The following is a 27,988-nucleotide window of genomic DNA, read 5'->3' as shown; positions in this document are numbered from 1 at the left end:
ATCAGGGTGGCTCAATAAGAGTTGTTTATTGTTTTATGAGTTTTTTTCTTTAAAATGACCACGTATTTAACTACTGCATCTGTTTTGGCATTTCTTTTTAAAGTGTTAAATAATAGAAGAATCTCACCTAACTAATATAGGATATGGACCCAGATCTTAGCTGGAAGGCTAAGCCTCCAGATTCCAGAATGGCTTTCAAACTGTATTTTCAGATGATTTTTATTGAATACCTTGGACCCAGCCAAAACCAATGTGATTGTGAAAAGAGGACAAAAACAGGCAAAAGGTTGTGTATTTTATTTTTGGAACACTTTTTCATTTACTTTAACAAAAACTCCAATAGGAGGTTTCACGATTATTAGAGCGGTATCTCAAGTACCACATCTGGACATCAAGTTTCATGCCTCCGCTGATAAAATTGAAAAAGGGAAAAAACAATCACACAAGCTCAAGTTTTTGGGTAAATGGACCCTTGCTGAATCATATGCAATTATAAGCACTTCATGAGATGGCATATTCAAATATTTTGCAGATAAAGGCAATATAAGCATACGACTACATTCGTGCACAGGCTGCACTTGCATACTGGCCCCAGCATACATGCGCCGGACCATAACTCTATTTGCTGGAGAAATCAGCAACTTGTAGCAGACAGATAATTTACAATGCCATCGCCGAGGCTCAAAATTGTCACACTGAGAATAACACAACTGTAATGCGCCTACTCTGGCCTCAATTGAGCAGGAGAAAATGAACTGCCTCAAATAGTCTTGTTGGATTGGTCACTTCATCAAGCCAAAATTTAGGACACGCCATGCTTGCACTGGATAACAAACAAATTTCCATGTGCACTTGCAATAGAGAAACCTCAAATGCCATCGAACTTGAATAGATAGCACGATTGTCATTCTCTTAGCTGGACAGGAAAGATCATATGGCTGCTCTATCCTGTCATCTTTTCATGGGTGTGCTGAAAAGAACAAATTTCCACATGCCAATGGTTTCACAGTTTATGCTGCAAATCAGTATCTTGTCGGGCCAGCTCAAGCAACATAGGATCATCAAAGAATTTGTTGATGATCACATCTTCACTCATACCCTGCAACAAATTCAAGTTGCTTCAGTTTAAGATCATTAAAATTGCCCATGTATTCATAAATATGCATCTTCCTTTGATGCATGCAGTCCTCATCAGTACCACAGTGAAAATACAAGGTTTGCCATCATCCAGCACAAACACTGTCCAGCATCAGTGTTTTGTGCATGTCTGTGCACTTGTATTATACACATTTATACTGCATACCTTTCTATGCCTTGTCTTCACCATGAACTCGCAAGCCAAGTGCTGAACCGGTGCAGGCGCTAGAGGTCGCAGAACAACAGATTTATCTAATGGGTCACCAGGAACTATAGCCCAGTGATCAAAGACTGACATGCAAAAGGTCTGCCCCTGTGTGTGATACCACAGATCCGTCTCAAAACCAAAGGATTCAATCACGGGCAAAAAGGCCTGCAAGTTTAAATAAGCAGCTCCAGACTGTTACTCATCAAGATTATATCAAGTGCTTCCACTATTTTTTACGCACAAACATTTTAGAGATTGAAAAAAAATTAATGGTTCCAATCATGTCAACCTAACATGTGAAAGTGAACCTCAACATCCAAGTCATTTAACATTAATGCCCAATAGGGGTTTAATCTGTGTCTTATTGATTCAGTTGATCCCGCCTATACTGGTATACGAAATATATTATAGACGTCATACACAAGATGGCTATTATGGGCCTAATCTTTTCAGTGATTCAATAAATGGAAGTATCAAACATGATAAAATACAGCTTTGATGGGCTTTAGACTTGAGAAAAGCATAATAAGAAAAGATCTAGATGACCCACTGGTCACCTGTCATCTATGCACTTCTAAGATATCGCCTGGTAGGGATGGCAGTGGACCGGGGGAAAGTGGAGCCCAGCCCCGCCTCGCCTCGCCCCGCCTCGCCCCGTTTGGACCGGGGATGAAGGGCATGAAACGGGGATGAAGGTTAAAATCCATCCCCGTGCAGGGATGGACTTATGCTTTCCCCCGCCCCACCCCGTCCCCGTCTTGATCCCCGCCTTGCCCTGCCCCACCTCGCCCCCGTTTGGACCGGGGATGGAGGACATGAAACGGGGATGGAGGTGGAGGTTAAAATCCATCCCCGTGTGGGGATGGAGGTGGGGATGGAGGTTCGGATTTTGAGACAGGGCGGGGGTGGAGACCTTGTCCCCCGCCCCGGTCCATTGCCATCCCTATCGCCTGGGTTACAATATAGTGCAAAAAATAACAATAATGATGCCTAGTGCTTGAGTGACACCACACAGCAACTGTCATGATCCGTATATATTTTGGTAGCATTAGTATACAGTGCATTTACTAAGACTTAAAAGTGATCCATGAGAACATGTAAAGCTGGTTGAGATCATAATATGATATTATCATGGTCAACTTACTACTCAAGATGCTATCCATGAGAACATGTAAAGTTGGTTGAGATCATATGTTATTATCATGGTCGGCTTACTAAAGATGCTATTTTACTCAAACAATTTGTTTTGTAGATCACCTGAGAGAGAGACATTGGTGGTGCAGAGTGAACCAATATAACTTAAAACATAAATTATGCAAAGATCAATAACAGTTTCGGGCATTTACAGTACTGACAATTCAACTCACTTCTCTCAAATGTGATCAGACTTTTTTTAATGGAACTTTAATGATACAATTTTTACCGGAAGCCTCGAAAGTCACTTTGAGAACTGAAGTCATGCCTTTCCAAATTCACATGCCATGGGATGCATGATTACAAAAAAATAAGAAGATTTCATGGCATTGTAGTTGCATTTTCATCAGAAGACAACATATTTCCATAATAAAGAACTGTGATTCCTATAGAAAGACAACTATAACTACCCAATGTATTAAATTTTGGTCCTCTCAAAAAGAAAATCCAGTGATGAATGACAACCCATTTTTATATTTTTAACAAAAATACATATTCTTCTGTATCATTATAAGAATGTGCACAGTTACATGCTTTATCATAGATTTTTATACGAGTTGATTTGTTATTCCTACTTACTCTTGTTTATGGTATTAGTGTGAGATTAAGTACAAGACAATTTATGTTTTTGTATTAATATGCACACAATAGATTCTTGTTTTCACATCCCACCTAGCTTCTTAACTCCACTTCCCTCTCTAGTAGCCTTTACAAACCATTGATAATAATCTAGTATCTCCATAGAGTCATTTCATTCACTTTTTATTGAAGTCAAAACTGAATAAACAAAATTGCAAGAGGCTAACCACAGGTAACAGATAATCTAATTTGTCATACTCAACTGTAGCCAACCTACATTGTGTGAAAACACGTGAGAGAGAGAGAGAGAACCCTTCTTGGGAAATCGGCAGCCCAAAACTATCTTGGTTGCTGCACTAGTGCTTCATTAGTATAGGGTTACAATTATCTTTTACAAGGACAAAAGTGCCCCTTATAAGTAACACACGTTACATTATAATACAACTAAAGCAAAACTCGTGGATGGATATGGATCCGATATCGGATCCATATCCAATCCATATTCCACATTCTAATACCCTCCCTCAAGTTGTGCATGGGGTTGAACCATGTGCAACTTGTTCTTTAGATACCAGAAACGATGACTTGTAAGACCTTTTGTAAACATATCGGCAACTTGGTCTTCTGAAGGCACATAAACTGGTTCAATCTCCTTGTCGGCTATCTTTTGTCTGATGAAATGTTGATCGATTTCAATATGTTTAGTTTGACTGTGATGAACAGGATTGAATGCAATTTGTATAGCATTTCTATTATCACACATAAGTGTCGAATTTGAGATATCCTCTCCCATCTCTGTAAGAAGATGCCTAATCCAGGTCACTTCTGTTGTGGTAGAAGTCATAGATCTATACTCTGCCTCTGTGCTAGATCTTGCCACAGCCTTCTGTTTTCTGCTACTCCATGAGACAAGATTTCTCCCAATGAAAACACAGTATCGTGAAACAGACCTTCTCTCATCTGGATCCCCTGCCCAGTCTGCATCTGTATAGGCCAGTATGTCATGTTTTGGTGATTTCCATGAAGGTTGAGTATATGTGAGTCTATCACCCACCGTTCCTTTTAGATAGCGAAGGAAGCGTTTGACAGCATCCATGTGACCAGTCTTTGGTTCATGCATGAATTGAGATACTTGATTGACAGAATACACAATGTCTGATCTAGTGAAGGTAAGGTATTGTAGCATACCTACTAAACTCTGATACTTGACTGCATCAGGATATAACTCACCATCACAAATATTGAGCCTTTGGTTAACAACACTGGGTGTGGGTAGAGGTTTACAATCTGTCATTCCTGCTTTAGCCAGAAGATCAAGAGTGTATATATGTTGAGTTAATGACATTTTATCATCTTGTCTGTCTACCTCTACTCCAAGAAAATATCTCAGCTCCCCAAGGTCTTTCATTTTGAACCGCATGCTCAATTGAACTTTAATTCGCTGAATGTGGTCTGGAGCATTACCAGTGATAACAATATCATCAACATATATGAGTAAGAAAACCATAGTGGTACCGTTCCTATATATGAACAGAGAATGGTCAAGTTGGGAACGAAAGAAACCATGTTTATGGATTTATAAGGAAAAAGCTTTCAAACCATGACCTAGAAGCTTGCTTCAATCCATACAAAGCTCTGGTTAACTTGCATACATATTCTTTTGGGCTTCCCTCTGCATAACCTTGAGGCTGCTCCATATAGACCTCTTCCTTTAAGTCCCCATGAAGGAATGCATTCTTAACATCAAGCTGACTAAGGATCCACCCATGTTCAATTGTCAGGCCAAGTATAATGCGAATAGTTCTCATTCTCACCACTGGGCTGAATGTCTCATCATAATCCTGACCATATTCTTGAGTGAAACCCTTGGCCACAAGACGCGCCTTGTACCGTTCAATGCTACCATCCGGTTTATATTTAATTTTATAAACCCATTTGGAACCAACAACATTTTTTGTCTGGAGGACGGCCAACTATCTCCCATGTTCGACATTCATGAAGTGCCTCGATCTCCTCATTCATCGCTTCAATCCATTTGTTGGATTGGATAGCTTGATGAAAACCAAGTAGTTCATCGTGTTTTTCAATCTGGGATAGAAAGATCTGAAAGTCCATAGAAAAGTTGTCATAACTAACCCACTTTTCAATAGGATGCCTTATCCTGCCTGATCTTCTTGGTGCTTCTTTGTCATTAGACAATGCAATGTGTTTTTCAGCAGGTACATTCGTTTACTCTCTAGATCTCCTGGTATATACATTTCCTTTGTATCTTAGACACTCTGCTTGTGATGCATCATCTAAAATTATCTCACCATGTATGCTTTCAGGAGACAGAATAGTATGCTCGGCAGCATGTGAAATAAGTTCAGCACTAAGCCATGATCATACCAATTAGCAACTGCACCAGTAGGTTCACGATTGGCATCTGTTTCTTTTCCCAGAAAATTATTTTCATCAAAAACAACATTTCTGGAAATTCTAATCTTCTTATTGGCAGGATCATAGCATCTGTAACCCTTGTGTTCATCTGCATAACCTACAAATTGGCATATAGAGGTTTTGTCTTGGAATTTAGTCCTGCATCCAAAAACTCGTAACTCATTATAATCGGGATGTGCACCAAAGAGAACATAATAGGGAGATTGATTTTCAAGAATAGGCATAAGAAGACGGTTTATCACATGAGTGGCAGTGTGAAAGGCTTCAGACCAAAGACTAATGGATAAGTTACTCCCATGCATCATACTCATTGCACTTTCTACAATATGTTTGTGTTTACGTTCAGCAATTTCATTTTGTTGTGGAGTGTACGAGCAAGAAACTCTACGATGCATACCATTATCTTGGAGAAAATCTAAAAATTCTTTGGAGGAATACTCACCACCTCCATCACATTGGAGAATTTGGATATTTTGAGAGAATTGATTTTTAACATAGGCATGAAAGTGACGAAAAATGGAAAAGACCTCTGATTTGTGTTTCATAAAGAATATCTAGGTAAAATGAGAGAAACTGTCAATAAAGGATACATAATATTTACTTCCAGAAGAGGAAGGATTAGGAGTTGGGCCCCAAACATCTGAACATATTATCTCAAAGGGTATAGAAGCTCTTTTATTTATTTGATGAAAAGGAAGTACATGACTTTTGCAGCCCTGACAACTGAGACATATTTTATTCCTCAATAAAGGTGAAACAGACTCCGAAAGAAGACCATTGGACACTAACTTTTCAATAAAGACTTGACTACAATGACCAAGACGAGAATGCCAGAGATCTGACTCATTACATTTGGATGTACTTAGGATACTTTTGGAGACGAGATCAGATTGGGGCTTCAGGACACTGGAGGCTGAATCTTCATTAAAGACATACATGTCTCCACGTCGCTCTTCTTTAGCGAACATCTCCTTCGTTTGAAGATCCTTGACAAAGACAGAAGTAGGAGTAAATTCCACAGAAGAATTGGTAGAATCAACAAGCTTGGAAACAGATACAATATTTTTCTTTATATTTGGTGCATGAACAACATCAGATAAAGGAATAGATGACTTAGACAAAGGAATGACGACATTGCCTATGTTCAAAATAGGGTGGTGAGTCCCATCTCCGGTTACAATATTAGATTTTCCAAAATAGGGAGTCAGAGTAGAGAACTTACCTGCATTACCAGTGACATGGGTTGCTGCCCCAGAGTCAACATACCATATTTCATCATCATTTTGCTTCAGATTCAAGTTAGCCATAGCAGATAGAAGGAGATCTTTAGCATCTTCACTGACTCGAAACGTACCTACAATTCCTGATATACCAACATTTCTGGTGTTTTGCATTCTATTCTGATTTTGTGGGTTGAACCAGCAGTTGGCCTTGATATGATCTCGCTTGTTGCACTGATAGCATGTGGGAACATTCTTTGAAAAATTGGCATTAGAATTTGGTGTAGGTAGTATCCCACGTCCACCCTGGATTGGATTTCCCTTGCCTCTGCCACGCCCTCCCCGTGTACGATCAGCAAACGTCCCTGTGACAAGAATCTCATGCGTAGATGATTGCCCTGTTGAAGCATCAGATATGCTTTTTAAAGACATCTCGTATTGGAAGAGTTTAGCACGTAATTCCTCAAAACTGGGCAACGAAGGCAAGCATAATAAAGAAGTGACAAGTACATGATACTCTGATCCCAGGGCATTCAGTGTTTGTTGCACATTTTCTTTATCGGACACTGGATATCCAACAATGGCTAATTGATCTTTGATGCTTTTACTTGATTTAAAAATTCAATAATGGTCATTGCTCCTTTCTTTAAAAGCTGAAATTCACGCTTGAGAAACAGCACCTTAGCCTTTGATATCTGAGAGTAGGTTTGAGCTAAAGTTTCCCACAATACTTTAGATGTGCAATCATCAGGGATAGAAACCAAAACTTCTTGCGACAGTGTGGAAGTGATATATGCGACGAGAGCCTGATCACGTTTCATCCAAGCAGTAAATACAGGATTGTGAATGGTGCTCGACATTGCTCCATCCCATTTTTCTTCGGTGGTGACAAATTCCGGAGGTATTTGAGTGGAGCCATCCAAGTGACCTGAAAGATCTTGACTGTGAATAAAAGGGGTAATCTACCTTTTCCAAGTCAAATAGTTATTTGTATTCAGTTTTTCCGAAACCAGCTGCCCCAGTAAGTTGGAGGAAAGACCAGAATTTCCTGAAGAATCCATTTGTAGGCTTATGACAGAAATGTGGCTGAAAACAAAGAATAAAGTGATGCATCTTATGACAGAAATTGGTACCAGAAGAAACGAATTCAGCCTTTTTGTGTAAACTGTGAATGAATGAAGAAGAAGAAGTGACCAAATGTGAATGAATGAAGAAGAAGAAGTGACATGCAGTTGCTGTGTGTGAATTAAGAGGAGGAGATGAAGAAGTCAGCCTTTTTGTGTAAACTGTGAATGAAGTCACGAAGAACAAAAAAAAATTAAGAAGAGGAGATGAAGTTGTGTGTGAATTAAGAAGAATAAGAAAAACTACAGCAGTTGTTGTGTGTGAATTAAGAAAAGAAGATGAGGTTACGAGGAATAAGGAGAACTATAAGAAAAGAAGGTGAAATCACGAGGAATAAGAAGAACTTGACTCCCTTTTTGAGTGAACAACAAAAAAAATGTGCATAAAACACCCTATTGTGCATAAAACAGGGTGTAATACAGTAAACGAGTGAAGATCTAAAATTATTTAAGATCAGTTGGAACAGAGACAGCAAATCTGAATCTCTTGCAAATCTGCGATATAGATAGCTATTCGTTGCTGGAAAAGAAAAGGTGAAGGAGACAAATCATGTAGCCGACGCTGACACAAAGGAATAGAGGAATAGGAAGACAACCTGATTCACGTGAACTAATTCACGTCGCTGAGGAAGACCAGATTCACGAGTTCTGAAAGGAACGAGGAGAACTCGGCTTTTGCTGCAGCAGATCTTGGTTAGTGCACGTGAACTGATGTCGAGGAAGAGGATTTGGCTTTTCACGTCCCTGAGGAAGGTCCTTTTTCACCCAGAAATACAGCGTGCTCTGATACCATGTGAAAACACGTGAGAGAGAGAGAACTTGGGAAATCGGCAGCCCAAAACTATCTTGGTTGCTGCACTAGTGCTTCGTTAGTATAGGGTTACAATTATCTTTTACAAGGACAAAAGTGCCCCTTATAAGTAACACATGTTACATTATAATACAACTAAAGCAAAACTCGTGGATGGATATGGATCTGATATCGGATCCATATCCAATCCATATTCCACATTCTAATACATTGTTCATTCAGAATGAGAGAGAGAGAGAGAAATGACACCATACTTTACCTTTACAATATAAACAGGGTTCCCTGGCTTTGGAACATCAGCAGTTACATGTCCCCGTCTCCGTGATAACACCGTGTAAATTGCAGAAATACAGTCTATAGAAGTTTGGATCTGATGGCCACAAAAAAAACATGAGATAAGAGAAAGATAGTTACAAATAGAAAGCAAAATATCAAGCTACAAGACAGTTCAGTAATCCTCCCTGAACATTTACATCAACCCTTACCTCTACATAGTACACAGGTTCCATCAGACGTGGGGTTGCCATGAGAAAAGCTGAATATGCCACTCGCCTAGCCGTAGGAATTATCTGACCACCATCCCTGTGCAAAGGCTCTGATGCAATATTTGCATCCAGAATTTTAAATTTAACATTTCGAATGGGTTCATCACAAAGTGGCCCCCTCACGAGCACCCCATTGAAACCTACAGGACATTGATGCAAATAAACAACTATATAATCAAACATACTCTACATGACATGACAAGCCATGATATTGTTAAGATAAATGCATCTTTGTGTGGTATTTATCGAGGCATATTTAGGTAAACTTATGGGTACTTCCTTTGTATTTGTAATTCTTTGTATTTTAAATTTAACATTTCGAATGGGTTCATCACAAAGTGGCCCCCTCACGAGCACCCCATTGAAACCTACAGGACATTGATGCAAATAAACAACTATATAATCAAACATACTCTACATGACATGACAAGCCATGATATTGTTAAGATAAATGTATCTTTGTGTGGTATTTATCGAGGCATATTTAGGTAAACTTATGGGTACTTCCTTTGTATTTGTAATTCTTTGTATTCTTTTTGTATTTTAGGTATATCCTTGGTATACCTATTAGGTATTTGGTCTTTAGATCGAGTATACTCAAAGTATAATTGCAGAGGTAGAATACGATTTTTTTATTTTTATTGGTCATTATTTAAAATAACTTTTTATTTTTATTTACTTATTTATTTATTTATTTGGTCAACTTAAGCTGACCAACTAGCCGTTGGACCTCTCCCAACTAGCTGTTGGGCTAGTCTCTCTCTCTCTTTCCCACCCTTTCTTCTTATATATATGGGTAGTGTGTGCATTTGTAATGTTAAAAAGTGATGGGTAGTTTAGGTGTGTGCACGAGTGTGTTTGTAGTGAGGCCTACATGTAATCTTGGTATTTTTTTATTAATAAAAATATTTACTTTTTACTTCTTGGTTCCTACTCTTGTTTATGAGTTGTTTGTTGCTTGTATCCAAATGTGTTTTGTTATGGCATTTAGATCTCATTTGTTCAATAGGATTTAGTTTTATTTTTATTTTCTTGCATCTTGGATTCTGTGTCACTTCGTGACATGGTATCAAAGCCAAGATATGATCATCTCGGTATTTGGCTGTTAGTGATGGATTCTGGATCCTTTGATCAAAGTATGGCTTGGAGACAATGGAATCTTAATCTGGTATGTATTTTCAAAACTTTGTTTATTTTTGTTTTTGTTGTCTATCTCATGCATTCAGCATTTGTTTATAGATTTTTAAGAAATTTATTACAAATTATTTGTTGTTCATTTGAAACCTTTTTGAAATATTCTTTGATTTTTGGTTGATTATAAGCACATGATTGAGCTCTTTGGAATTGTTTTTGTATATGGTTTTTTGTTTTCAAAATTTATTGTGCTTTTTGGACTTTGTTGAACTCATATTTGTGATGTTTTTCAATCTTGTTAAATATTTTAATATGATATGCAAATCTATTTAATTTTGTGCAATGGTATTGTGTGATATTCATGTGTGTGATCTTATGAGATCTTGATTAACTCATGTTTGAACTCTCTTTTACTTGATACGCTCTTGCGTGAAATCTAGATGCTTTATTTGAGTATTTGAGAAGTATTGAGGTTATATGTGGTTGTTGTTTTGGCATTTCTTAGAAATTTCAGTTTGTATACATGATTGTACCTTATTGGCCTTATTTGTCAATAAAAGATCTCATGAGATTTTGTGTTTGTGCATGCACATTAATTTTGTTTATTCGTGCATGTGGATTTTACAATATCATGAGTTTTAAAGCATGTTTTCTCCATGCATGACTTGTTTATTATGAGAATTATGCACTCATCTTTGTGGAATTTGTGTTGAATTCTTCTATGAGATTTATGATGCATTCTTTATGCATTTCAGCCATCAATAAAATATTAGTTTTTATCTTGTGAGCACTCTCTTGGTATGTGGCAGTGTGGCTATAATGCCTATAGTGGCTGATTCGGTGGACTGTTTCCCTCGTTAGATTTGTGGTGTTGGTGCCCTCTGATCTTCCTTGTGGGTGTTCACTTCATTACATCCTTTTTGGGTGGACATCATATTACATGTCTGTATATCGTGTGTTGCCTCACATGAGGATTTAAGCATTATGTTTGTAACTTGTCATGTGTTTTATTTATGTGACATGGTTAAAACTCAATTTATTGAATGGATTTGAGGATTCCAACTCTTGTTATTTGATTTGATTTGAAATTATCATTTTCAAATTGGTTCATGTTTGCTACCTCCTTTGGAAAGAGATTTCTAAGGTTTTCCTATTGCCTCTTGATTTTGGCTGAGTCCATTTTTATTTGATGCATCCATTATTTTGTTCAGCCTTTTCGAGGTGAGTTGTGTGCACCTCAGTGTTATGAAGCCAAAGATGTTTGTTGGGGTGAGTTGTGTGCACCTCTATTCTTGTCGGTTTAGAACAGGGTTACCGGAAGCGCCTAGCTAAAAGGGGAAGCGCGCTTCCGAAGCGTGGGGGGAAGCGTCCCCCTTTTTTGGGAAGCGTGTTTCCCTTTAATGGGGGACGCGTTTCCCTTTAATGGAGGACGCGCTTCCCTTTAATGGGAAGCGCGTTTCCCACCACGCTTCCCCCTCGCTTCCCCTGTTTTTTTCAATTTTTTGTATTTTTTATTTTTTTTTATTTTTTTTTCGCTTCCGCTCGCTTCCGAGACGCTTCCTAGGTCGCTTCCGAGACACTTCCCGAATCGGTCCTAAGTGGTCCCACGCTTCCCCGCTTCCTAAAATTTTGAAAGTGCCTCGCTTCCCGCTCCCGCTTCCCGCTTCCTCAACTGGCAACCATGGTTTAGAATTCCGGTTTATGAGTGCTAGTGTTGGCCCTTGGTTTGGCTCTAACTGACAGATGTTTGATCTCTAGTTCTGCGAGTGTTTATTTGGCCCTTGTTATGTTGAAAGCTTATATAGATCTTTATTTGTAATGGCTAAACTATCATTTCTTTGTGATCATGTTGGTTTCCTATGAATTAAATCTCATGATATCGCTAAATTTATTGTTATTTCCTTGATTTAGATATTATGTTTCAAAACATATTGCTTATCCTCTTGTTGACATTAGTTTGTTTTCATTATAATATTTGTACCTCTTGTTTTTTCACTCTTTCCTCTTATTTGAGAGATTTTTTTTGGGCAAGGGATCTTATTTTATCAATTTGCAACCATGTATGTGGTGAGTTATGTGCACCCGTTGTAGTTAATGGTATTATTTACAGTTTTTACAACCATTTGTGAGGTGAGGTATAAGCACTTCTTGTGGTTGTAGTTGGTGTTTATTGTCAGTTTAGATAGTTGGTATTGCTAGTGTAAGGTCATTGGTATGGTTATTGCTGACATTTGTTTTTTATTTCTTGTCTTATGCATGGTTTTAAAACTCGCCGAGTCAACTCGGTGACTCGGCTCGGCTCGGCCCTCCAACGAGTCAACTCGGCAAGCTAAACTCGTTCTGCGAAAACTCGGCCTTGACTCGGCCTGACTCGGGCGAGTTTTGGACACTTTTTTCTTTTTTCATTTTTCAAAGGCTATGGGCATTTTTTTCATATGTAAGTGTTCATTTTTCAAAGAACAAATAGCATAATAACAATAGGCTTACCAACTTAATATAAAATCACAAAATTAGTAAAAGTCAATCAAATTTCACATGTCCATCATTCATTCCTTTTGGTAGCTCCAGGTAAGGAATCAAACCCAGTACCCCTCAATGAGCATAGAGTGAATCCACTAATCCAGCTAACATAATTGATCCCTCATGCAACCATCTCTGAGACCTACACAATAGTTGGCAGCCAGCCTATTCAAAACCAACAGCATAAAATGCCCACATTTATCATTATAATATATATACATCACAGCATTCTCATTATCCAAAGCTTATATGCATTTATGTGCAGATATATAAAGCATGGTCCAATCAACTCTACATCAGAAACACACTTACAAATATCAAGATAAAGTTCAATGTTCCCAAAAATTTGCAAGGATTTTCTAAGGCCCTGCAACACAACAGCTATGTCCATATATTCAGGATGTAAACCATGATCGAGCATGGCTATTAAAGTTCTTGAAGCTAGTAATTAAGTCATTCTTTATATATTGTCTTGAAAGACTTGCTCCTGCTTGTGTAGTTTCTTTAGTAAATGTGAGATTTGAATTAAGAGCAGTTTTACTTGATGTTATTTTACTTATTAATCAATTAAACTAGTAATTAAGTCATTCTACAAACCTTTATATGTTTAAATGAAAATTTATATATTGTCTTTGTTTTAAAATCAAAAGTTAACAAAACCCGGTCCGAGTCACCGAGTTGACCCGCCGAGTCACGAGTCAATAAAGAACGAGTCGAGTTCTGAGTCACGGGTTTTAAAACCTTGGTCTTATGTGTTGATACACTCAAATTTTGAGGGTATTGAGTTGGAGGTCAATGAGGTGATTGCTTAAGGTGAGCAAAACATTATTGAATATCATTTCTCATGTTATTATTTATTGTATGTGGGATTTTTTAAAATCCCTCCATGTATTTTCTAATCTTTTCCGTTGTCTATTTGCCCTTGTATGAAAAATGGTTATTCCTTGAAAAATTTTAATGCATTTTATGTGCATTTGTTGAGTAATAAATTAAGTATTTTTAAAGTATTGTATGCTCTCTCCCTTGGCCCTTAGTGGATCTTGTGTTTGCACCCTTTGAGGGTTGTGTTCTCGCCTCTTCTGTGAGGTGTGTGGGCCTCTTCTTATTTTGTTACATTATGTGCATTAAATATGCTTTAATTGCATGTTGGATATATATATATATATATATATATGTATATATATATGTATATATATATATATGTATATATATATATATATGTATATATATATATATGTATATATATATATATGTATATATATATGTGTATATATTGAGGGTATTTAGATTTGTTTCATGTTGGTTACCTCACATGCATTATTGTATTGATTTTTGTATGAATTTAATTAATTCCTCTTTTGTTGTGAGCTCTTTTGAGCTTTTACATTTTATATGCACATTGTCGTGTTTGCTTAACATAATTGATGATTTGTACCTTCATTTGAAATGTTTATCTAAACCTTTGGGATATTATTTATGCATGATTGTTTATCTCTTCTTGAAACTTTATGTCTAATATGTGCTTGTCTTTTGAACTTTAATGGTCAAATTCTCTTATGAGTTATGACCAGTATTTATGTTTTCTTGAAAAATATGTTGATTTTGTGGTTATGATTATATAAATTAGATTTCTTAAAATTGTTTTTGAGGTACTATGTTCCTCGTGTCTATCTTAATGGCTATTGTGTCTTGCTTGAATAGTTATCCCTTTTTCAAAAATTGTTTTAAAATTATGTCTAATATGTGTCTAGTCTATTTCTACACATTGTCCATACCTATTTTGTTGGTATGCTCGACCATGGTAATGTTTTTTCCTCAATAAAACATGTTTATTCTCTATATATTGTCTAATTTATTTTTATATACTGTATCTTTTGGGTTTTGTTGGTATGCTTGATCATCCTCTCTCCGTAATATATAGCATTACATTAGTTTATTTGTTGTCTAAATCAAATTTATCTATTATTATAACAATTTTGTTACTTTAAAATCTTTTTTTGTTTTTAAAAGGGATTTTGTGATATATATTCTTTTGTATAGTTGGGACATTTGTTTTGCTCTATTTACAAGTTCTCAAAGAGAAGATAGTTTGACCAAATGATTGTTGAAAATCTGGAAGATTTTATGAAAGATTTTGATATGTCCTTCCATGATGGCAGCTAATGAATGCAATTGGTGAATAGACATTTGAAGTCTTGGGATCTTTCCTTTATTTTTGTATTTGCAAAATTCTGGTTACTCACTGTAAGTTTGAAGGAGGGTGTTAAGATAAATGTATCTTTGTGTGGTATTTGCCAAGGTATACTTGGGTATACTTATCATTACTTCCATTGTATTTGTAATATTTTTGTATTTTAGGTATATCCTTGGTATACCTACTAGGTATTTGGTCTTTAGATTGAGTATACCCAAAGTATACTTGTAGGGGTATAATAGGAATTTTTTTATTATTATTGGTCATTATTTAAAATGACTTGTTGTATTTATTTATTTATTTATGTGGTCAACATAAGCTGACCAACTAGCCGCTGCACCTCTCCCAACTAGTAGTTTAGGTGTGTGCATGAGTGTGTTTGTAGTGAGGCCTACATGTAATCTTTGTATATTTTTATTAATAAAAATATTTATTTTTTACTTCTTGGTTCCTACTCTTGTTTATGAGTTGTTTGTTGCTTGTATCCAAATTCATTTTGTTATGGCATTTGGATTTCATTTGTCCAATTATCCAATAGGATTTAGTTTTATTTTTATTTTCTTGCACCTTGGATTTCGTGCCAACTTCATGACAGATATGATACCTACCCTTGAACAATGGAATCCTTGACAGCATTCAGCAAACTCTTATCAACTTCACCAGGTAGCGTATCATCCAAAAGTATGTTTGGTCCCTGCATGACAAGAGAATGCATGGTAACGATACTTTTCCTTTCTTTTTTTTCTGATGACCTGCAAAGCTTTTAACCACTAAAATGAAATGCAAAGACTTCAAATCCAAGGGTCCACAAAACAATCAGTATTGTTGTGGTTATGACAACCATCAGGAAAGATAAATGCGGTAGAAGAACCAAATGATGATTTTGTCTATACCTGCTTCTATCAAAATGAATACAAACAAAATTCAATTTTTAGATAGAGAGAGAGAGGAACAACTTTTGATCACATCATATTTGGAAATCATGTCACATAAAAGCATTATTTCCAGAAGTATCCTTTATCTTTGTATTAGTTGCCAAAGTATATTGATAAGCACGTTGCAGCATACCAAGAAAGCTAAGCCCTTCATGGAAATTTTTGTGCGCATAAAACTAAAGATCACCACATTGTAACAACTAAAATGACTTGCTATCTGCATGAATGAGGTGCATGATATACAACAACAACAACAACAACAACTACGCCTTCATCCCAAAACAATTGGGGTCAGCGATATGAACCAAAAAAGAAATTCATTTTGGGTCTTCCACATGAATCCTTTTCCTCCAATCATTTCTATCCAACGCCATGTCCTCGGTGAGGTTCAAAGCATTCATATCCTTTCCTATCATCTCCATCCAAGTCTTCCTAGGCCTACCCCGACCTCTTTTAACTAATATATTTTTCCATTTCTCCAACCTTCTAACTGGAGCATCATTAGGCCTTCGCCGAATATGTCCAAACCACCGTAAACGATTCTCTCGCATCTTATTTTCAATGGGTGCAACACCTACCTTCTTACGTATCTCTTCGTTCCGAATCTTATCTTTTATTGTATTTCCACACATCCATCTAAGCATCCGCATCTCAGCTACACTCATTTTTTGAATATGATGTCTCTTGGCAGCCCAACATTCCGTACCATATAGTAAAGCGGGTCTAATAGTCGTCCTATAAAACTTTCCCTTCAACCGCAATGGCATTCTACGATATGTTTCAAAATTTATCTGAACTATTAATACCTGCTTATCTGGCCCAAATGACCATATAGATTGTGCTGCCAGCAAATCTCAATCATATTTGTCTTTGAAGAAGTCTCCAATTGTCTTCCTCGACCAATCAAGGCTGACAACACCATTCTCAGTATCTTCTGCTAGCCCTTTCTCAAGCGGCTCTGCAAGCTGTACACAAAATGATGAAAAATTAAAATCATCAAAATGGTATGGCTGATCGATCATAATTTACCATAGTTATTCTATTTTTCTTATTTGGTGTCTCCGCAAAACATTTGATCGAGGACTCCACGACTGTTTCACAGAATGAAACCACAGGATCTGCACCTAGACAGGAAAAGATTTTTTGCCAACCAAAATTAAAGTAAAAATGATGTTTCAAAATCATAAATCTGTATCATTATTATGCTCAAGAACAAACCTTGACTTCCACTTCAGAGTAAAGTTCCCTCAGATCTTTCATTATAGAATCCAAATATACCTCCCCTGTGCCTAAAATTGTGTGCTCCCCAGATTCTTCAACTTTGGTTATTGCCAAAGGATAGCTTTTGCTGATCTTCCGAAGTCTTTCCACCATTTTGGGCAATACGCTAGGATTAAGGGGCTCAGTTGAAGTTTTCACAACAGGAAGTGTATTAAATCGAAGAGGACGAAAGATATAGACATCTTCATCTGTTTCCAGTGGACAAAGTGTTGCAGTCTTCATAATGGATTCATCCACACCCTCAATGAGGGCCCAAGAACCTGCAGGTGCTTCACTAATGGGAAGACGATAGCGAGCTTGGTAAACCCACAACTTCGTGACTAACTTGACTGTCATATCCTCTTCATCAGGTGAATAACCTTCTCATAGGACACACGTACAGTCTGCCCAGACTGAATTCTTCCACTGTAAACTCTACCAAAAGTATCAAATACACTGCAGTTGGACTTAGGGTAAAGTTTTGTTATATTGACCATGAAGGGACCAGATGGATCACAATCTTTCATAGCCTCAAAAACCAATGATGATTGTGGTCCAGTATATATGTGCTCTACCTTTCTCATTGCAGCATCCTTAGCAGATGGAATGTGCTCAACAAGCATATCAGTGAATCCAGTTGCAGATCCAAAAACTGAGCTGCACGCCAACCTCAACAGAGACCTCACATTCAATTTATATGCTGCATTGCTAAGTGTCACACCTAGCTCGGCAAGAGTTGTCTCAACGTTCTTCCTATATTCACCTATCACTTGACTGTATAGCTTGTAAAGAGATTCAAGAACAAACTGCACAAATGATCTTTCACTTCCACTAAGAGGAGGTTTCTTTCTGAATACTCTAGCATCAGGGTGATAATATAAGTCTCCCCATAGACAAGTGGCAAACTTACTAGCATCAAATGGTATTCCATGGAGTTTAATATATAATTTTACAAATGATTGCAGGGTGAAGGACCATCCTGCACTTGCACTAGCAAAACAAACATTTCTAGCAGCTGGATCAATTATCTGAACACCTCCTGCTGTGGTAGAGAAAGCTGAGATAAGATCATTGATAACTTCAAGTGTATGCCTCAACTTGAAGTATGCATCCATTGGTGGCAACTTAAGTTCAGTTATCAAGCGATCAACCTTTAAAGGAAAAAAATAGAACTCTGGTGGGATCCATGCAGAATATAAAAGAAAGATAGTAAAAAATGAATAAACAAATAAAATATATAATAAGGTAATAAAGTTGAAGAATCACCTTATTATCACTACTACGATAGGAAGTCTTTCTTGTATTGCATGATGTATAGCCCTTTCTGTGTTTACCTGCTCAAAATTTTCAAGTGGACAAGAACTACAGAATGGTTGCAGCTATTAACTTGGAGAATCGGAACACATGCCCAACAGATCAAAAACTTCATTCTGAAAAAGGTAGTCATTGTTTTATGAAACCAACCCTCCACATTCAACAATACTAGGGTCACTTAATCACTGTGCATAAAGATTATTAGCAGATAATATTTTAGTTATCTGGTTTCAGTATTAGATACTGTGTGACTTGTAAGGATCCCTTTTGGCTTGAGTTAAGCAGGAGATTATTAATTTTAAGTTGTGTGAATCACTGTGGTCATTTTAAGGCGTATTGATGCTTGTGCATGTCACACCTTTCCAAACATAGATCCTGAATCTCTTGGTTAAACCCACATAAGTGTTAAATTAGTTAATCAAGCTCCCTGTTGATATATCTAGTTGAAAAAGTGAATCAGATTTTGATCATAGAGTGCTAATCATTGCCAAACATAAAGGTATAATCATTGTGAGACAATGTTGTAAAAAATACTCTAACGTGTACTAAAAGGGTCTAAGATACAAATCCTTCATAATAGCATAAAATCGTAAATACACAAAAAGATCTACATTTAAATTTTAATAATTAAATATAGAGCTTACATTGAAATATAAAAAATTGAAAGTATGTATACTTGACATTTTAACCACGAAGAAATATTATAATTAATAAGCAAATGAACACACGAAAAAAATTTATCAATAATCATTGAGTATATAACTTATGACAACATAAAAGGCAATAGACAATAAAATAATCACATAATATCCGATCCAAATGACATTGACCTATTCCAGTTTTTCTAACATCTAATGTCATTTACTCATTACTTCATACACCCAAGAACTTCCACCAGCTTCATATGTTGCAAAACTTTCACCAGCTTTTTAGGGTAGTAAAATACCTCCTCTGGAGGTAATGTTTGAGTTTTCTTAATTTTTGGTGCTGATGGTTGTCCATTATTCTTTTCACGACCTTCTGGTAGTTGTATCTTTTCATTTCTAACAAACTATGTATGACTTATGCAGATGTGAAGAAATTGTAAAAGATTTGCATAGTATTATATTAATATATTGATCTCCACTTGCAAGGCATTTCAACAAATATTCTGCACATAACGTCAGTGGAACAGACAATAAGCTGTATCCAAGCTTTGAAAAAACAGTAAACAAGGTATCCAAGTCGAACAGTCTTTGCCACTTGCTCTCATTGTCATTAGTAGGCCTCACTCAAATATATACTTTGGTCAAACTCAACCATGAATCAAGCTTGTTATCATAGTTTTCGAAGTTGATCAATTTGAATTAGATTAGAGATACACCCAACCTACTATTAGGAATACTAAAAGCTCACAAAGTAGGTGATGAATCATCGCTTCAAGGATTTTGATGTACATCTAGCAACTTGCCTCATGGTTTTCGTCTCTTCCTCTCCTAAGTCCATAGATCTAGCCTCATGAATGAATCAGGCCTCTAGAGGGTCTAAGAATAGAGAAAAAGATTACTAAAATTTCCAATATTTGAAAAGTTAAAAAAAAACTAGAAGACCAGAACGAGAGGAAAAACTCCTCTCTCTACTGTTTTTGGTTTGAGAATAGGATTAAAAGGCCATATTTATTCCAAAAGATATAAATCAAATGGTCAACAAAAAAGAAAAAATAAAACCCCAAAAATCTCAATTTTAAATTTTTAACGAATATCCACTCATGATATTTAATACGTTGCAAAATATAGTATGATGGAGCTTGTATCATATGACAAAAATACAGTATGACAATTGCAATTTTCCTATGTGATGCAATGAACAGTATGGAAGTTAAAAACTGTCCAAATTTACCTCATCAAATCCTATTCACCTCCATAGCAGCCAATGGGTTTGGGACCATTTCAAATCTGGAAAAAGGTGAAGGAAAATGACATTATAACAACACAAAGCTAATATTTAAATTCATTTTCAGCATCACTAGTGCTTGGAATTGGCCACTGCACTAATAGGCGAGCTTATTTAATTTTTAGGCAAATAAAAAGGGGATGAGAAGCCTGCATCATAACCACAAATAAGTCACATCCAATTTAGCTTTTCAAGACAAAACTTCCCTTGGAAATTCCCAATTTCAACCTACCACCTTTGCGACTCTAGCTTAAGCCAGCCCTTGATAATCTATTGTGATTAACAAACTGATAACATGAAGTATGTATACATGTATTAATAACTGATAATATGTATTCTGTTCATGCAATTTTGAAAAATCCAATGAGTTTCTGATGTTACATGAGTAAGTAGTAAATGTGAAGTATGATCTGATTGTCCACTCTGCATTTTGATAATGTCAATAATTTTCATTTGTTGTGTATCCTGAAAATATTCATACTGTTGCATTGGACATTTGTAATCTAATTTATGGTGCTGTGAGATTGTATTAAGATTTAAGAAGTGGTGGTTTGCATGCAATGTGCACTGTTGCTTGTGATTTATCGTGACTGATTATATGGTGTCGGTGGTTATAATTTCTATAACATGTTATTATGTCTTCTTACATTTGAAGCATTGAATCTGTTAATTATAGCATTTTAGCACATATATTTAAAAATAAAAATTGGGTCACCAGCCAGCACCTAGGTGATCTCTCTCTAGTGCTTTTGACTGCATAAGATTTTCGTGAAAACACTGTTTTTTTGTGAAAAATTAAAAATGAGTTATCATTTATAGTTTACTATACAATTCAGTTCCCATGTAATAGAAACCACAATACCTTAACTGTGTGAACATTTTGCATTTTGATGAAGGTGTCCGGTGCTTAAAAACCTCATGTATTCGAAAGTGTGTTTCTCGTAAGTGAGAAAGTATGCCTGCAAAGCAAGCTTCAGGGAAGCGAGCTTGAAAGGATGCATAAAAGCTTCTGATAACCATGATTAGAGTTCATTATAAGAAGCAAGCTTGGTTTTGGAGAGTTAAGATATCGTTTCCAATACATCCAGAAATGGTGGCAAATTTGAGAATTTATAAAGGAATCGACAAGTAGAAGGTTTAGAGAGAAGATTCTCATCAAGACGTTGATTGACTAGATCAACAGATTCCCCATTATGTTCCTAACTATAGCAACCATAAACTTTTTCATACTATACTACAGAAATACAAATCAAAGCAAAAATACAGTACCCACTACATCATTCTCCGCAAATTGCTATAGCAGCAAAGGTGAAATTTTTTACGAAACACATTTGATTGCATAACTAAGAAACAAAACGTGTGGCTAACAACCATATCTTACCATGACACCGTCCGCCGCATCGACGATCACCACCGCCCCATCCGCTAGCCTCAGCGCAGCGGTCATCTCGTCAGAGAAATTGACGTGGCCGGGCGTGTCCATGATAACGACTTCCCGTTCCCGTCCTCGAGCACGAGCGGCATGGGCATGGTCTTGATCGAAATCCGCCGCTCCTGCTCGTCGATCCGTGTATCCGTATGCCGCATATGCTTCTCGCTGTCGGGGTCAAAGGTGGAGATGTGGTGGGTCTGCTCGACGAGCATGTCCATGAAGACAGCCTTTCGGTGGTGGATGTGACCGACGTTGCGGACGAGGGTCGGGTTCGACATGAGGCCGAGGAGGAACTGGTCGGAGACGTAGGTGGAGGAGTCCTTCACGCCGAGCTCGAACTAGAGGTTGCGAGGGGGCTTGGTGATGGGCTGCTCGTCGTCGTCCATCACGAGGGTCTCGACGCCCTCGCCGTAGACCTCCTCTGCGGTGGGGTAGTACTTCTTATCCTCCGCCAGCACCACCTGCCCTTCGAGCTCGTCCGCGTCCTTGCCGGCGCCCTGCCGCTCCAAGAGCCAGCCGTTCGTCACCGAGGCGTCGTCGTTGTCGGACGCCCGGCGCATCTCCTCGTCCTCCTCATCGTCGTCGTCTCCGGCGTCACCGCCAGGGGACCCGCCGTCGGAGTCGATGTCCGGGCCGATGTAGTTGCCGAACTCGTCGTAGAGACTGTCGTCCATGGCGGGGAGAGAGAGAGAGAAACCCTAAGCTTCCAGAGTGTGACCAAGTAGTAGCAAGTAAATGATTCGGGCTCTGAATGGGTACAAGTGTACTATAACCAAATCCGATCTTACTGGATATGAAGGATCCAGTACAGATTCGGATTTGGGTCGGTAAAGGCCTTACCGGGTCGGAACCCCATCAGTTCCACATCTGCCTGATCCGAACTTTCCCGCATGATATTACGAATGTAGCGGCACTCCCTTATATAAGATAGATAAGAAGAGCACATTGATATGAAAATGGGTTTAGGTCCATTAAACAACAATCTTGCTTATAAAATTGTGGTCAGGATCTTTTTTGGTTTAGATTAAAATGAAGAATCAGTTTTCCCTCCCATTTTACGTATCAAACACACTCTTATTGTGCATATTTTGTAATATATGATTTTTAAAAGTAAATAGTAAATATTAATGAAATGATAACTCATACAAAAAACACTATAATCCTGCAGTGAAATTAATTAACCAACATCAATTATAATGCCGTTTCATCACTATCTATTAAAATTACTTAACAACAATAAGACAATTAATAATCATGCATGTCTAGTTGTAAGGAAACCAACCAAGTTGAGCCTTGGAACTTCAAACCCTAGCTCCCTAGCCGTCATGGTCTATTCAAGCTTGACCTTGGCTTTTAATAGGAGCTTGGTTAGTTCAAGCTTTGGTGAAGTATGAGATCAACTCTAATTCAATTTAATAAATTTATGTTCTTTCATTAAACTTTATTAAAATGCACATAAGAAAAAGTTGTGTTGTGGCTTCTAGACTGCAAATGAGCTTATTTACAAAACATGTTAAGTTTAGGGAAACTATGCACAAGAATATATGTATGTAACTCAATATACTTGGTACTCAATTAAACTTATGCTAAGTTGAGATGAGTGTTTTCATATCAACTTGTTTATAGACTTGAGTTCGAAATAGGCTCAAAATAAAAAGTCTCTTCTTTAGTTAGACAAAAGGACTTATTAATAGGTTCATATATGCATTTTGCACAAAGTAAACAAATAACAATGAATTGTAATAGATAATCAAAATTCCAAATAAACTCATTCAACTAGTGAGCTTATTTTAGGCTATCTCATCAATAAATGCATTTAAGAATTGCTAAATTTCACATCTTCAAAATATTAACATGTAATACAAATTTAAGATATGCATGTTCAAATCATCATTCAACACATCTTACAAAATTAATAAATCAAAAATTTTTCATATACATGACCACAATAATATATTGAAATATGTATGTCTTCACAGGTTTTGAACCATATATTACAAAGTAGAAGAAAATCAATATTGTTTCTATAGTAATAAAAAAAAACATTGGGCCACGTAAGACAATGTCATCGTGTCCCCACCTATAGTTTTAACACAAAGCGATGTGTGTGTTGGGGGGGGGGGGGGGGGGGCAAGCCCATTAAGTGACTCAATCCTTGGTGAGGGTTTTTACATTATAAAAATAATAATCACTACAAAAATCATTTACCAACAAAGAATTGGTGAGTAAGGAGAAAGCATTGTACTTAGTGGAAGTCTCCACTGATAAAGGACTGGTGCATGCAAACAAAAAAAAACTTCAAACCTTTACCCCCCAAAAAACATGCATATTCCTTCATGCTCCATCATATGCCCCTCTCCATCTACTTCCCCTATGTGCACCATCACATACCCGCATCTTTTCAGGATGCACCATCAAACTCAGTCCACTTTGCCTTTGTCCACAATCACATACTCTCTTTCTTCTCAAGACAAACCATCACTGTCCATATGCTTCACTTCAGTTGGAAAAGCAAGGAGAACAACAAAATACAGAAAGCACAATAAATTGCTATAAGAATATCACTCAAGAGAAAGAGTTATGTGGTTCAGCATATTGCCTACATCCATGATAAGAAAGGAGCTCAATCTTTTTCTTATTATTTCATGAACCAGTACAACAACCAATATATATGGATCTTCTTGACAAATATGGTTCTTATCAGAAATCAACAAAGTACCAAACCGATAAGAACAAATATCTAAGAGGAGCATAAATAGGCGATAATGAAGGGATCCATATCGAGGTTGTTATGGAAAGAGTCCTCTATTCTTGAATAGTCTCTATCCTCTTCAACACTCCCCCTCAAGTTGAGGAGAGTAAATATCGAGTGATCCCAACTTGTCGAGAATATCTACCAACTTGTTTTTGGTAACAACATTTATAAATATATCTACTATATGATCATGGCTTCTAATATATGGAGTGACAATTTCTCCATTCTGAACTTTGTCTCGAACATAATGGCAATCTATCTCGATGTGCTTTGTCCGTCTGTGAAAAAATGGGTTAGCAGCGATATGAATAGCTGCTTGATTATCACATAAGAGCTTAGTAAAACCTAATTCGCTTAATAAAGCTTTTGCCCAAATGAGTTCACAAGTAGCAACAACTATAGCTCTATATTCAACCTTTATGCTTGATCTGGATATCACATCTTGTTTTTTGCTTTTTCATGGGACTAAATTGCCTCAAACTTTAATGCAAAAATCGATGGTAGATTTTCTGTCAGAAGCACTTTCTTCCCACTCAGCATCATTGTACCCTTCTATTTTAAGATGATCATTATATTTCATCTACAATCCTTGGTCTGGATAATTTTTTAGATATCTTAATATGCCATTTACAGTATTGATATGAGATTGACGAGGAGCATGCATGTACTTGTTGACTTTATTGACCGCATATGTGATATCAGGCCTAATAACTGTTAAATAGATTAGTTTGCCCACTATCCGTTGATACCACTTTATATTGCTTAGCAGTTCATCACTGGCTAAATCCAACCTATGGTTCACTTCAATAGGTGTTTCAACCGGCTTTCCACCAAGCTTCCCAACGTCGTTAAGCAAATCTAACGTATGTTTTTGTTGAGAAAGGAAAAGCCCCTTTTTTGAGTAACCAATTTCTATACCATATGGAGGAATTTGCATGTGCACTTATTCTTGAAGATCACATTGTAAAAAAATAATTTTTATGTCTAATTGGAAGAGTTCCCAACAAGAATTGCAAGAAGTAGACACAAGAATTCGAAGGGTACTCATTTTTTCAACAGGTGCAAATGTTTTCCCGTAATCTACTCCTTCGGTTTGTGTAAATCATCTAGCCACCAATCTGGACTTGTGCCTTTCTAACGTCCCATCACTTTTAAATTTAAGTTTATATATCCACTTACACCCAACAATTTGTTTACCTGGAGGAAGAAAGACCAAACCCCAAGTGTTGTTTTTTACTAAGGCTTGAAGTTCCTCTCACATAGCTTGTCTCCATTCTAGACATTTGGAGGCTTCATCAAATGTGGTTGGCTCCTTGACAACTAAAATCTTAGACAAGAAGGTTGTATATGAGGGTGACAACAAGTTATAAGCAACATAAGAGTTTATAGGATATTTAACCACACTATAAGTAACATATAGTCTCTCAGTTTTTCTGGTGGCCGAGAAATCCTTTATGAATGCCTAATATTCGGAAGTTTGGCATCGTGTTCATCTCTAGAAGTATGCATATCTTGACTTGATTTTGTGGAGGAATTGAGAGAGACACTATTTTCTTGGTTAATCTCAAGAGAAATATTAGGCAAAACTAGGTGGTCAGAATGAATCTGTCTTGTCATGTGATGCTTCCCTTGAGAACTTTGCTTAAAATATGTTTGTTTTTCATCAAACGTGACATTTCGGGAGACTAACTTTTTTTTCTTTTCATTATCATAATACCGGTAACCCTTTTGAGTTTGGGAATACCCTAAAAAAACACATCTAATGGTTTTTTTTCCAAGCTTGTTTCTATGAGTGAGAGAATTCCAAACATAAGTAATACACCCAAAGGTTTTCAAGTGTTCTATAGAATGCTTTATTTTCTTCAAAATCTCTATAGGGGATTTATTTCCAAGATGCCTACTGGGAATTTTGTTTATGAGGTAACTTGTTGTTGCACCATTACCCTTTCCTTTTAGTTAAATAGTGTTGCATAAAAAGCTTCTTCATCCTACGCACAATAATTTTCCAAAGTTGTTTGTTATGATACTTAATGATTAGAAAAAATATTATTAGAAAAAGTAAACTTGTCTAAATCATTATATGAAACAAAAAAAAAGAGTGTTCTTGATTTGTGACTCACTTGTAACAAAACAGACGTGTGCCCAAAAACTATATGCTATACTGAAATGATGCCATTAACAAGAAGACATGTAAAATTTGCAGTTTTTATAGATAGAAAGCAAAGGAAAATCAAATAGGTCGCAAGAAAATGACATCATATAATAAGAAACACAAAATTTCTACATAAATTATATGACATTTTCTTTAATACACTAACCCAAGGGCTTATTTGTAGATGAATATGTTCACAGTCAAACTCTTTTGCCTTTTCTCTCTTGACCTAAAAAAACATTTTCTCTTTCATAATTTTGATTTATGCAAATTAAAATGCATAGCTCATGTGAAACCAAGTTGAAGCATCATAACTTATTGTCTTTTAAAACACCTTAATTTATAAATCTTTAGCAATCAACAAGGTAAAGATATCCTTGTTTATTTACTTAAACATTTTAAAAAAGTTACACTTTTGTTATTTTTTTATTTAAGTTTCAATATTAGTCAAAATTAGTCTATTTATAGCTGCTAATAGTTATTTGTAAGTCTAGTTTATCAATTTTTTTTACTTATCATTTTCTATATATCTATTATAATTTGCTTTTCACTAGTATTTTATCCATTTACACGTAAAAAGTGTATCATTTTAGATGATATATATATATATAATTTTTTAAGAATTTTTAAAGAAAGAAGTAAAACATTTTTTTCCAATAAAGTATTGCAATAGTTAATCTCTTTTTATGTCACAACAATCTTTGTATTTAATTAAAAAGCAAACTAAGTATGTTGCTAATGCATATAATATATATCTAGATATTAAAAGTTAGAAATAAAAATTATCTATTAAAATTTTACAATTTGATAAAAGATAATAAGTTTTATTTATAGTTTATCTAATGACATAATTTATCATGATATTTAATCAAATATAACATTACAAAACTATCAAAGTTATTCTATTATTTTAAAAATGTATATTATATCACATTAGTCACAAATTCTTTTTGTTTGTTTATGTTTTATAAATGTTGTTATTATAAACTTTAAACATATCATATTAGTTACAAAAGCAATTGTTTTATAATTGTTGATAATGTTTAAATGTTTTAATATCATGCAAAATCATGAATTATATAGTATCTTAAGTACTATCATAA

General features: G+C 36.2%; 1 pseudogene across 1 annotated transcript; it reads right to left on the bottom strand.

Moving 5' to 3' along the window:
• Positions 1-453: 453 nt before the first annotated feature.
• LOC149834071 (110 kDa U5 small nuclear ribonucleoprotein component CLO-like) lies at positions 454-22,664 on the bottom strand (annotated as a pseudogene). Its single transcript, XR_016432748.1, has 11 exons — positions 21,928-22,664; positions 18,584-18,634; positions 17,255-18,472; positions 17,070-17,164; positions 16,847-17,005; positions 15,714-15,799; positions 9,593-9,625; positions 9,198-9,375; positions 8,972-9,082; positions 1,304-1,510; positions 454-1,099 (listed from the first exon to the last, which is right to left on the bottom strand). The product of XR_016432748.1 is annotated as a 110 kDa U5 small nuclear ribonucleoprotein component CLO-like (transcript).
• Between the last annotated feature and the right edge of the window lie 5,324 nt (positions 22,665-27,988).

The sequence above is a fragment of the Nuphar pumila genome, chromosome 6, assembly GCF_984573655.1.
Source record: "Nuphar pumila chromosome 6, dmNupPumi1.hap1.1, whole genome shotgun sequence".
Taxonomy (NCBI): Eukaryota; Viridiplantae; Streptophyta; class Magnoliopsida; order Nymphaeales; family Nymphaeaceae; genus Nuphar; species Nuphar pumila.
The sequence above is the reverse complement of the archived record's forward strand: the minus strand, read 5'-3'. Positions and strand labels throughout refer to the sequence as shown.